General features: G+C 33.4%; 4 non-coding genes across 4 annotated transcripts; all 4 read left to right on the top strand.

Moving 5' to 3' along the window:
• The first annotated feature begins 1,176 nt into the window (after positions 1-1,176).
• TRNAQ-CUG (transfer RNA glutamine (anticodon CUG)) lies at positions 1,177-1,248 on the top strand. Its single transcript has one exon. It is a non-coding gene; the product is annotated as a tRNA-Gln (tRNA).
• A 4,962-nt stretch (positions 1,249-6,210) lies between these two features.
• Positions 6,211-6,282, top strand: TRNAQ-CUG (transfer RNA glutamine (anticodon CUG)). Its single transcript has one exon. It is a non-coding gene; the product is annotated as a tRNA-Gln (tRNA).
• A 2,445-nt stretch (positions 6,283-8,727) lies between these two features.
• Positions 8,728-8,799, top strand: TRNAQ-CUG (transfer RNA glutamine (anticodon CUG)). Its single transcript has one exon. It is a non-coding gene; the product is annotated as a tRNA-Gln (tRNA).
• A 2,422-nt stretch (positions 8,800-11,221) lies between these two features.
• On the top strand, positions 11,222-11,293 carry TRNAQ-CUG (transfer RNA glutamine (anticodon CUG)). The gene has a single exon. It is a non-coding gene; the product is annotated as a tRNA-Gln (tRNA).
• The last annotated feature ends 1,012 nt before the right edge of the window (positions 11,294-12,305 follow it).

The raw sequence follows: 12,305 nt of genomic DNA, 5'->3' as shown, positions 1-12,305 counted from the left end.
TTTTCCATTCAGTTCTTAAAAGTTTTATTTGGAACAACATCACATTTACTTATAAACATGTAAAAATCAACCTGTACATATGTATCTCTGTATATATAGCTATATGTCTCTGTATATTTATAGGAACATATAAACATATAGATTATAAAAATAAATATAATTAGTGGAGGTGAAAATCATGAACAGTTGTTGCCTCTCAGCATTTGAAACATGAGTTTCTACTTCTTTCTCTTTTATATGTCCTGAAATTGAGATAGTCACTTTTTACTCATTATTGATCCAACAATACAGTTGATGTATACAAAGCATATCATATGATTTCTGAATGAAGTTCAAAAATGAGAATTTGATCAGTACCTGTCATGCCTCCGACCAAAAGCTTATATTTTACGATTGGAGATCAACTGTTGTAAATCAGCATGAAAAACATTTTCTTTTCACGATTTCCATACTAATATAAAACAACATTTTTACTAGCTGAATGAGATCATCATTTGGGTTCCTCTATGTTTGATTGAAGAAAACTTCTCATTCAAAATGTGCTATTTTCGCCTTATCAATAGCGGGAAAGCTTAAAAAAGTGATGCTGTGAATCACCCGTCTGAAATGCGTTTGAGAAAATCAGGATATGATTTTATAATGGCTAACTACTTTGTGAAGAAATTTGATGTCAAAGTATTGTAAAGTTTGTATTGATGTAACTTGTTCAAGCTGATGGACATTTTGAAAGCATTCAATAATTGACTCTTTCAACCTACTGGTGTTGGATTTGAGCTATCAATGAACAAAGATGAAGAAATGGAAAAGCTCAAGAGTAATAAAAAAAGTCCCTCCAAGGTTTCAAATCGGATCATTGGATGCAAAGTCCAAATTGCCAACCATTGCTCTATCGAGCCACCCATGCAGGAGACAGAGACATTGCTTCAGTAGTCTGGAAATGTAGACTGTTTTATTATGCTACAGGCAAAGATGAACATTGTGATATAACTTTTATATTCAGATAAACATTTGAATATTTAACACTTTTATAGAGAATATAGCTGAAAATAATCAAATCACATTAAATCTCTATCCACTATGACCATTCAAATGAGATATCTTTTTATCAATATAAGAGAAGGACATCACTGATGCGCTCTCTTTTGTCTCAATGGAAAAGGCACTCTTGTGTGAGAGGGTTCCATGGTGTAATGGTTAGCACTCTGGACTCTGAATCCAGCGATCTGAGTTCAAATCTCGGTGGGACCTACTACAATTATGAGATTCACTGTTTAACTCATTTTTTAGAATTTGGTCTAGAAAAAACCTAATATCAATGTTTTATACTGATGCGTATGAACGCATAAGTATGTATAGATGCATACATAGCTTTATCCATCTAGATAGCTGTTAGACAATATAAACATATCAATTATTCATAAACATAAATATTGAAGCTGAACCTAGAAACTGTTCTTTCACATCCACATTGTAAACATGAGTTTATTTTCCTTTCTCATCTATATGGCCAGTAATGAGATAGTTCATTTTTGCTGATTTCTTAGCTGACAACATGCTGGACTTACACAGTGCATTTCATTGTGAATTTCTTTGAAAGTGAATTTCAGATTCACACCTTTAACATGTCTTTCAAAAGATTCAACTTTATTGGTTGTGGATTTACTGTTGAAAATCAGTGTGTAAAATCTTTGTACGTCTGAATTCCAAGATTATTATTCAAACTGCACATCTTCGGTCCCCGTAATACAAAGTTTGACTCCTCAAGTTTTGTTTTAATGAATGCTTTGCAATTAAAAAGTTCCTTGTTCCCCTTATCAATAACAGTAAGATTTTAAAAAGTAATGTCGTGCATCAGGCCCCTGTGATGAGTTTGAGAAACCAGAGTGAGTTTGTAAAATCTCTCATTAGTTTGAGCCATTTAGTTTCCAGGTATTGTAAAAATTCTATTATTTGCTCACATCTAGTAAACTTTTAGAGTATAATCAATAAATTAATTTTTCACCCTACCGGTATTAGATATGTGATATTAATGAATACACTTGAAAGAAAATGATTTGGTCAAGAGTCATAAAATGGTCCCACCGCGATTTGAACTCGGATCATTGGATTCAAAGTCCAAAGTGCTAACCATTACACCATGGAACCTCCCATGTGAAAGGAGTGCAAACTGCTGCAGCAATGTGGAAATGTCAAAGTTTTTAATATTCTACTGTCAAAGAGAAACTGAATTGGATTGCTTTCCTATTCTGGTAAACTTTTGCATATTGAACTATGTTGGGGAAGGATGTTGCCCAAAAGACTCAAATAACGTTATAACTCTATTGAACAGTGGTTTTTATGTGAGATAATATTTTTCAATGAAAGATAAGTTGCCCCCTGAGGCAAATCTCTTCTGTCAAAATGGAAAGCTCACCCTGGTACGGGAGGATGGATGGTGTCGTGGTTAGCACTCTGGACTCTGAAAACAGGGATCTGAGTACAAATTTCAGTGGGACTTATCTGAACATTACAATTTTCTTTTCCATTCAGTTCTTAAAAGTTTTATTTGGAACAACATCACATTTACTTATAAACATGTAAAAATCAACCTGTACATATGTATCTCTGTATATATAGCTATATGTCTCTGTATATTTATAGGAACATATAAACATATAGATTATAAAAATAAATATAATTAGTGGAGGTGAAAATCATGAACAGTTGTTGCCTCTCAGCATTTGAAACATGAGTTTCTACTTCTTTCTCTTTTATATGTCCTGAAATTGAGATAGTCACTTTTTACTCATTATTGATCCAACAATACAGTTGATGTATACAAAGCATATCATATGATTTGTGAATAAAGTTCAAAAATGAGAATTTGATCAGTACCTGTCATGCCTCCGACCAAAAGCTTATATTTTACGATTGGAGATCAACTGTTGTAAATCAGCATGAAAAACATTTTCTTTTCACGATTTCCATACTAATATAAAACAACATTTTTTCTAGCTGAATGAGATCATCATTTGGGTTCCTCTATGTTTGATTGAAGAAAACTTCTCATTCAAAATGTGCTATTTTCGCCTTATCAATAGCGGGAAAGCTTAAAAAAGTGATGCTGTGAATCACCCGTCTGAAATGCGTTTGAGAAAATCAGGATATGATTTTATAATGGCTAACTACTTTGTGAAGAAATTTGATGTCAAAGTATTGTAAAGTTTGTATTGATGTAACTTGTTCAAGCTGATGGACATTTTGAAAGCATTCAATAATTGACTCTTTCAACCTACTGGTGTTGGATTTGAGCTATCAATGAACAAAGATGAAGAAATGGAAAAGCTCAAGAGTAATAAAAAAAGTCCCTCCAAGGTTTCAAATCGGATCATTGGATGCAAAGTCCAAATTGCCAACCATTGCTCTATCGAGCCACCCATGCAGGAGACAGAGACATTGCTTCAGTAGTCTGGAAATGTAGACTGTTTTATTATGCTACAGGCAAAGATGAACATTGTGATATAACTTTTATATTCAGATAAACATTTGAATATTTAACACTTTTATAGAGAATATAGCTGAAAAGAATCAAATCACATTAAATCTCTATCCACTATGACCATTCAAATGAGATATCTTTTTATCAATATAAGAGAAGGACATCACTGATGCGCTCTCTTTTGTCTCAATGGAAAAGGCACTCTTGTGTGAGAGGGTTCCAAGGTGTAATGGTTAGCACTCTGGACTCTGAATCCAGCGATCCGAGTTCAAATCTCGGTGGGACCTACTACAATTATGAGATTCACTGTTTAACTCATTTTTTAGAATTTGGTCTAGAAAAAACCTAATATCAATGTTTTATACTGATGCGTATGAACGCATAAGTATGTATAGATGCATACATAGCTTTATCCATCTAGATAGCTGTTAGACAATATGAACATATCAATTATTCATAAACATAAATATTGAAGCTGAACCTAGAAACTGTTCTTTCACATCCACATTGTAAACATGAGTTTATTTTCCTTTCTCATCTATATGGCCAGTAATGAGATAGTTCATTTTTGCTGATTTCTTATCTGACAACATGCTGGACTTACACAGTGCATTTCATTGTGAATTTCTTTGAAAGTGAATTTCAGATTCACACCTTTGACATGTCTTTCAAAAGATTCAACTTTATTGGTTGTGGATTTACTGTTGAAAATCAGTGTGTAAAATCTTTGTACGTCTGAATTTCAAGATTATTATTCAAAATGCACATCTTCGGTCCCCGTAATACAAAGTTTGACTCCTCAAGTTTTGTTTTAATGAATGCTTTGCAATTAAAAAGTTCCTTGTTCCCCTTATCAATAACAGTAAGATTTTGAAAAGTAATGTCGTGCATCAGGCCCCTGTGATGAGTTTGAGAAACCAGAGTGAGTTTGTAAAATCTCTCATTATTTTGAGCCATTTAGTTTCCAGGTATTGTAAAAATTCTATTATTTGCTCACATCTAGTAAACTTTTAGAGTATAATCAATAAATTAATTGTTCACCCTACCGGTATTAGATATGTGATATTAATGAATACACTTGAAAGAAAATGATTTGGTCAAGAGTCATAAAATGGTCCCACCGCGATTTGAACTCGGATCATTGGATTCAAAGTCCAAAGTGCTAACCATTACACCATGGAACCTCCCATGTGAAAGGAGTGCAAACTGCTGCAGCAATGTGGAAATGTCAAAGTTTTTAATATTCTACTGTCAAAGAGAAACTGAATTGGATTGCTTTCCTATTCTGGTAAACTTTTGCATATTGAACTATGTTGGGGAAGGATGTTGCCCAAAAGACTCAAATAACGTTATAACTCTGTTGAACAGTGGTTTTTATGTGAGATAATATTTTTCAATGAAAGATAAGTTGCCCCCTGAGGCAAATCTCTTCTGTCAAAATGGAAAGCTCACCCTGGTACGGGAGGGTGGATGGTGTCGTGGTTAGCACTCTGGACTCTGAAAACAGGGATCTGAGTACAAATTTCAGTGGGACTTATCTGAACATTACAATTTTCTTTTCCATTCAGTTCTTAAAAGTTTTATTTGGAACAACATCACATTTACTTATAAACATGTAAAAATCAACCTGTACATATGTATCTCTGTATATATAGCTATATGTCTCTGTATATTTATAGGAACATATAAACATATAGATTATAAAAATAAATATAATTAGTGGAGGTGAAAATCATGAACAGTTGTTGCCTCTCAGCATTTGAAACATGAGTTTCTACTTCTTTCTCTTTTATATGTCCTGAAATTGAGATAGTCACTTTTTACTCATTATTGATCCAACAATACAGTTGATGTATACAAAGCATATCATATGATTTCTGAATGAAGTTCAAAAATGAGAATTTGATCAGTACCTGTCATGCCTCCGACCAAAAGCTTATATTTTACGATTGGAGATCAACTGTTGTAAATCAGCATGAAAAACATTTTCTTTTCACGATTTCCATACTAATATAAAACAACATTTTTACTAGCTGAATGAGATCATCATTTGGGTTCCTCTATGTTTGATTGAAGAAAACTTCTCATTCAAAATGTGCTATTTTCGCCTTATCAATAGCGGGAAAGCTTAAAAAAGTGATGCTGTGAATCACCCGTCTGAAATGCGTTTGAGAAAATCAGGATATGATTTTATAATGGCTAACTACTTTGTGAAGAAATTTGATGTCAAAGTATTGTAAAGTTTGTATTGATGTAACTTGTTCAAGCTGATGGACATTTTGAAAGCATTCAATAATTGACTCTTTCAACCTACTGGTGTTGGATTTGAGCTATCAATGAACAAAGATGAAGAAATGGAAAAGCTCAAGAGTAATAAAAAAAGTCCCTCCAAGGTTTCAAATCGGATCATTGGATGCAAAGTCCAAATTGCCAACCATTGCTCTATCGAGCCACCCATGCAGGAGACAGAGACATTGCTTCAGTAGTCTGGAAATGTAGACTGTTTTATTATGCTACAGGCAAAGATGAACATTGTGATATAACTTTTATATTCAGATAAACATTTGAATATTTAACACTTTTATAGAGAATATAGCTGAAAAGAATCAAATCACATTAAATCTCTATCCACTATGACCATTCAAATGAGATATCTTTTTATCAATATAAGAGAAGGACATCACTGATGCGCTCTCTTTTGTCTCAATGGAAAAGGCACTCTTGTGTGAGAGGGTTCCATGGTGTAATGGTTAGCACTCTGGACTCTGAATCCAGCGATCCGAGTTCAAATCTCGGTGGGACCTACTACAATTATGAGATTCACTGTTTAACTCATTTTTTAGAATTTGGTCTAGAAAAAACCTAATATCAATGTTTTATACTGATGCGTATGAACGCATAAGTATGTATAGATGCATACATAGCTTTATCCATCTAGATAGCTGTTAGACAATATGAACATATCAATTATTCATAAACATAAATATTGAAGCTGAACCTAGAAACTGTTCTTTCACATCCACATTGTAAACATGAGTTTATTTTCCTTTCTCATCTATATGGCCAGTAATGAGATAGTTCATTTTTGCTGATTTCTTAGCTGACAACATGCTGGACTTACACAGTGCATTTCATTGTGAATTTCTTTGAAAGTGAATTTCAGATTCACACCTTTGACATGTCTTTCAAAAGATTCAACTTTATTGGTTGTGGATTTACTGTTGAAAATCAGTGTGTAAAATCTTTGTACGTCTGAATTTCAAGATTATTATTCAAAATGCACATCTTCGGTCCCCGTAATACAAAGTTTGACTCCTCAAGTTTTGTTTTAATGAATGCTTTGCAATTAAAAAGTTCCTTGTTCCCCTTATCAATAACAGTAAGATTTTGAAAAGTAATGTCGTGCATCAGGCCCCTGTGATGAGTTTGAGAAACCAGAGTGAGTTTGTAAAATCTCTCATTATTTTGAGCCATTTAGTTTCCAGGTATTGTAAAAATTCTATTATTTGCTCACATCTAGTAAACTTTTAGAGTATAATCAATAAATTAATTGTTCACCCTACCGGTATTAGATATGTGATATTAATGAATACACTTGAAAGAAAATGATTTGGTCAAGAGTCATAAAATGGTCCCACCGCGATTTGAACTCGGATCATTGGATTCAAAGTCCAAAGTGCTAACCATTACACCATGGAACCTCCCATGTGAAAGGAGTGCAAACTGCTGCAGCAATGTGGAAATGTCAAAGTTTTTAATATTCTACTGTCAAAGAGAAACTGAATTGGATTGCTTTCCTATTCTGGTAAACTTTTGCATATTGAACTATGTTGGGGAAGGATGTTGCCCAAAAGACTCAAATAACGTTATAACTCTGTTGAACAGTGGTTTTTATGTGAGATAATATTTTTCAATGAAAGATAAGTTGCCCCCTGAGGCAAATCTCTTCTGTCAAAATGGAAAGCTCACCCTGGTACGGGAGGGTGGATGGTGTCGTGGTTAGCACTCTGGACTCTGAAAACAGGGATCTGAGTACAAATTTCAGTGGGACTTATCTGAACATTACAATTTTCTTTTCCATTCAGTTCTTAAAAGTTTTATTTGGAACAACATCACATTTACTTATAAACATGTAAAAATCAACCTGTACATATGTATCTCTGTATATATAGCTATATGTCTCTGTATATTTATAGGAACATATAAACATATAGATTATAAAAATAAATATAATTAGTGGAGGTGAAAATCATGAACAGTTGTTGCCTCTCAGCATTTGAAACATGAGTTTCTACTTCTTTCTCTTTTATATGTCCTGAAATTGAGATAGTCACTTTTTACTCATTATTGATCCAACAATACAGTTGATGTATACAAAGCATATCATATGATTTCTGAATGAAGTTCAAAAATGAGAATTTGATCAGTACCTGTCATGCCTCCGACCAAAAGCTTATATTTTACGATTGGAGATCAACTGTTGTAAATCAGCATGAAAAACATTTTCTTTTCACGATTTCCATACTAATATAAAACAACATTTTTACTAGCTGAATGAGATCATCATTTGGGTTCCTCTATGTTTGATTGAAGAAAACTTCTCATTCAAAATGTGCTATTTTCGCCTTATCAATAGCGGGAAAGCTTAAAAAAGTGATGCTGTGAATCACCCGTCTGAAATGCGTTTGAGAAAATCAGGATATGATTTTATAATGGCTAACTACTTTGTGAAGAAATTTGATGTCAAAGTATTGTAAAGTTTGTATTGATGTAACTTGTTCAAGCTGATGGACATTTTGAAAGCATTCAATAATTGACTCTTTCAACCTACTGGTGTTGGATTTGAGCTATCAATGAACAAAGATGAAGAAATGGAAAAGCTCAAGAGTAATAAAAAAAGTCCCTCCAAGGTTTCAAATCGGATCATTGGATGCAAAGTCCAAATTGCCAACCATTGCTCTATCGAGCCACCCATGCAGGAGACAGAGACATTGCTTCAGTAGTCTGGAAATGTAGACTGTTTTATTATGCTACAGGCAAAGATGAACATTGTGATATAACTTTTATATTCAGATAAACATTTGAATATTTAACACTTTTATAGAGAATATAGCTGAAAATAATCAAATCACATTAAATCTCTATCCACTATGACCATTCAAATGAGATATCTTTTTATCAATATAAGAGAAGGACATCACTGATGCGCTCTCTTTTGTCTCAATGGAAAAGGCACTCTTGTGTGAGAGGGTTCCATGGTGTAATGGTTAGCACTCTGGACTCTGAATCCAGCGATCTGAGTTCAAATCTCGGTGGGACCTACTACAATTATGAGATTCACTGTTTAACTCATTTTTTAGAATTTGGTCTAGAAAAAACCTAATATCAATGTTTTATACTGATGCGTATGAACGCATAAGTATGTATAGATGCATACATAGCTTTATCCATCTAGATAGCTGTTAGACAATATAAACATATCAATTATTCATAAACATAAATATTGAAGCTGAACCTAGAAACTGTTCTTTCACATCCACATTGTAAACATGAGTTTATTTTCCTTTCTCATCTATATGGCCAGTAATGAGATAGTTCATTTTTGCTGATTTCTTAGCTGACAACATGCTGGACTTACACAGTGCATTTCATTGTGAATTTCTTTGAAAGTGAATTTCAGATTCACACCTTTAACATGTCTTTCAAAAGATTCAACTTTATTGGTTGTGGATTTACTGTTGAAAATCAGTGTGTAAAATCTTTGTACGTCTGAATTCCAAGATTATTATTCAAACTGCACATCTTCGGTCCCCGTAATACAAAGTTTGACTCCTCAAGTTTTGTTTTAATGAATGCTTTGCAATTAAAAAGTTCCTTGTTCCCCTTATCAATAACAGTAAGATTTTAAAAAGTAATGTCGTGCATCAGGCCCCTGTGATGAGTTTGAGAAACCAGAGTGAGTTTGTAAAATCTCTCATTAGTTTGAGCCATTTAGTTTCCAGGTATTGTAAAAATTCTATTATTTGCTCACATCTAGTAAACTTTTAGAGTATAATCAATAAATTAATTTTTCACCCTACCGGTATTAGATATGTGATATTAATGAATACACTTGAAAGAAAATGATTTGGTCAAGAGTCATAAAATGGTCCCACCGCGATTTGAACTCGGATCATTGGATTCAAAGTCCAAAGTGCTAACCATTACACCATGGAACCTCCCATGTGAAAGGAGTGCAAACTGCTGCAGCAATGTGGAAATGTCAAAGTTTTTAATATTCTACTGTCAAAGAGAAACTGAATTGGATTGCTTTCCTATTCTGGTAAACTTTTGCATATTGAACTATGTTGGGGAAGGATGTTGCCCAAAAGACTCAAATAACGTTATAACTCTATTGAACAGTGGTTTTTATGTGAGATAATATTTTTCAATGAAAGATAAGTTGCCCCCTGAGGCAAATCTCTTCTGTCAAAATGGAAAGCTCACCCTGGTACGGGAGGATGGATGGTGTCGTGGTTAGCACTCTGGACTCTGAAAACAGGGATCTGAGTACAAATTTCAGTGGGACTTATCTGAACATTACAATTTTCTTTTCCATTCAGTTCTTAAAAGTTTTATTTGGAACAACATCACATTTACTTATAAACATGTAAAAATCAACCTGTACATATGTATCTCTGTATATATAGCTATATGTCTCTGTATATTTATAGGAACATATAAACATATAGATTATAAAAATAAATATAATTAGTGGAGGTGAAAATCATGAACAGTTGTTGCCTCTCAGCATTTGAAACATGAGTTTCTACTTCTTTCTCTTTTATATGTCCTGAAATTGAGATAGTCACTTTTTACTCATTATTGATCCAACAATACAGTTGATGTATACAAAGCATATCATATGATTTGTGAATAAAGTTCAAAAATGAGAATTTGATCAGTACCTGTCATGCCTCCGACCAAAAGCTTATATTTTACGATTGGAGATCAACTGTTGTAAATCAGCATGAAAAACATTTTCTTTTCACGATTTCCATACTAATATAAAACAACATTTTTTCTAGCTGAATGAGATCATCATTTGGGTTCCTCTATGTTTGATTGAAGAAAACTTCTCATTCAAAATGTGCTATTTTCGCCTTATCAATAGCGGGAAAGCTTAAAAAAGTGATGCTGTGAATCACCCGTCTGAAATGCGTTTGAGAAAATCAGGATATGATTTTATAATGGCTAACTACTTTGTGAAGAAATTTGATGTCAAAGTATTGTAAAGTTTGTATTGATGTAACTTGTTCAAGCTGATGGACATTTTGAAAGCATTCAATAATTGACTCTTTCAACCTACTGGTGTTGGATTTGAGCTATCAATGAACAAAGATGAAGAAATGGAAAAGCTCAAGAGTAATAAAAAAAGTCCCTCCAAGGTTTCAAATCGGATCATTGGATGCAAAGTCCAAATTGCCAACCATTGCTCTATCGAGCCACCCATGCAGGAGACAGAGACATTGCTTCAGTAGTCTGGAAATGTAGACTGTTTTATTATGCTACAGGCAAAGATGAACATTGTGATATAACTTTTATATTCAGATAAACATTTGAATATTTAACACTTTTATAGAGAATATAGCTGAAAAGAATCAAATCACATTAAATCTCTATCCACTATGACCATTCAAATGAGATATCTTTTTATCAATATAAGAGAAGGACATCACTGAAAAGTGCACTCTTGTGTGAGAGGGTTCCATGGTGTAATGGTTAGCACTCTGGACTCTGAATCCAGCGATCTGAGTTCAAATCTCGGTGGGACCTACTACAATTATGAGATTCACTGTTTAACTCATTTTTTAGAATTTGGTCTAGAAAAAACCTAATATCAATGTTTTATACTGATGCGTAATAACGCATAAGTATGTATAGATGCATACATAGCTTTATCCATCTAGATAGCTGTTAGACAATATGAACATATCAATTATTCATAAACATAAATATTGAAGCTGAACCTAGAAACTGTTCTTTCACATCCACATTGTAAACATGAGTTTATTTTCCTTTCTCATCTATATGGCCAGTAATGAGATAGTTCATTTTTGCTGATTTCTTAGCTGACAACATGCTGGACTTACACAGTGCATTTCATTGTGAATTTCTTTGAAAGTGAATTTCAGATTCACACCTTTGACATGTCTTTCAAAAGATTCAACTTTATTGGTTGTGGATTTACTGTTGAAAATCAGTGTGTAAAATCTTTGTACGTCTGAATTTCAAGATTATTATTCAAACTGCACATCTTCGGTCCCCGTAATACAAAGTTTGACTCCTCAAGTTTTGTTTTAATGAATGCTTTGCAATTAAAAAGTTCCTTGTTCCCCTTATCAATAACAGTAAGATTTTGAAAAGTAATGTCGTGCATCAGGCCCCTGTGATGAGTTTGAGAAACCAGAGTGAGTTTGTAAAATCTCTCATTATTTTGAGCCATTTAGTTTCCAGGTATTGTAAAAATTCTATTATTTGCTCACATCTAGTAAACTTTTAGAGTATAATCAATAAATTAATTGTTCACCCTACCGGTATTAGATATGTGATATTAATGAATACACTTGAAAGAAAATGATTTGGTCAAGAGTCATAAAATGGTCCCACCGCGATTTGAACTCGGATCATTGGATTCAAAGTCCAAAGTGCTAACCATTACACCATGGAACCTCCCATGTGAAAGGAGTGCAAACTGCTGCAGCAATGTGGAAATGTCAAAGTTTTTAATATTCTACTGTCAAAGAGAAACTGAATTGGATTGCTTTCCTATTCTGGTAAACTTTTG

This window comes from Triturus cristatus, chromosome 5_2 (genome assembly GCF_964204655.1).
Source record: "Triturus cristatus chromosome 5_2, aTriCri1.1, whole genome shotgun sequence".
NCBI lineage: Eukaryota > Metazoa > Chordata > Amphibia > Caudata > Salamandridae > Triturus > Triturus cristatus.
Note: the sequence above shows the minus strand (reverse complement) of the source record. Positions and strands in the feature narration are given on the sequence as shown.